The sequence below is a fragment of the Octopus bimaculoides genome, chromosome 3 (assembly GCF_001194135.2).
Source record: "Octopus bimaculoides isolate UCB-OBI-ISO-001 chromosome 3, ASM119413v2, whole genome shotgun sequence".
In the NCBI taxonomy this organism is placed as follows: domain Eukaryota; kingdom Metazoa; phylum Mollusca; class Cephalopoda; order Octopoda; family Octopodidae; genus Octopus; species Octopus bimaculoides.
In genome coordinates, this window is record NC_068983.1 from 161,962,458 (window position 1) to 161,963,888 (window position 1,431).

Sequence of the window (1,431 nt, forward strand, 5' to 3'; positions counted from 1 at the left end):
ATTAACACCTTATAATACAAAATTAAAAAATCATCAAATATTGATTTCAATGTTTGTAAACTGAACTGATATCATTTTAAAAAGCAGTGGAAAGGTCATCGTTTTTCCTGAGCATTTTCTAACAATAATGATCTAAATGTGATTGAAAATGTTGAGTAGGTGCGCCTCTTTTTTTTTTTTTTCTTGAATATTTCATTCTTGGCATCAGGCTACGATCGTTCAATAGCTTGTATATGAGCTCCTGATGTCGGGTCCACATAATGCACTTGATGTTGGACGGTTTTGTGCTGATAGCCGATATTCCTTAAGCAGAGCCAAGCTTACATTCATGTTCTATGATAAGAATCAAAGTGTCCCTATTTCTTCGTTGAACTTAAAAGTACCGACAACTAAATGGGCTAGAATTAATTGCTGAGGCCGTAAGTGGGGTTGTTTGGGAAAGTGCATTGTCATTTACAGTAGGTCGCAAGGACCCATTCAAATGGATTGGTAGATATACTATAGTAGAAAATTAATAGTAGATATACTATAGTAGAAAAATGGGTGATAGATGTCATGTTATAGTAGCATCGAATGAAATAATGAATCTCCTTAAAAATGACTGAAAAAGGCAAATGCGCGTAAATGGGATGACAACAACACTTTGTAGACCAGTTCAGAAATTTATTCGTTACAATTCAATTCTTATTCTCCGTCTGAGCCTCTAAATTTATAATTATGCTTCAATGAAAATTTATATGTTTATCCAGATGAAATATATATTACAACCTATGTCTATGGCAACGATAGTATAAATATACTCAATAATGCACAAGCGATTGTTATTAAGTCAATTAAAATAAAAATTAATCTCCATGAAGCTGGTCTGCTATTTACTGTTGTTCCAAGAGGAGCAAACAAACCTTTCCTGTTCAACTTGTGACAATTTAATGTTCGCAAAAATGGTCGAATTGTGCTTGCTACAGACAGCCTCAGCGGTAAGAAACTCCCACAAGAGCTGAAACAATAGAAGATCCGCAGGAAAGGACACCCCAACCCAGGGCAAATGATTCGACCTTTAACTTCTTACACTCTGAGGGGGTCGGACCGCATCCAGATCATTATTTCAGGGTGCCATTCTGTCGACACTTTTAAGCCACTTGGATATTTAAATCGTCTGGAGATTTTCCATTCTTGCTTCGAGTTTCCCATTCTAGTAAGATCTACATCAATTAGTCAAATATATACTCGTCATGCAACAGATCGCATTCTTCACGATGCACAGCTCTGATGTAGGACGAAGTTTACTTCGACCTTTGATCAACAGAATCATATTTTTTTACTCGGTGGTTTTTAAATTTAAATCTTTTACGAACGTAAAAAGTCGTGAATTTTGGTGAAAAGAATCGTTGGGACAAATACTCTAAGTTTAGAGCAAAGTACGATAAAAGC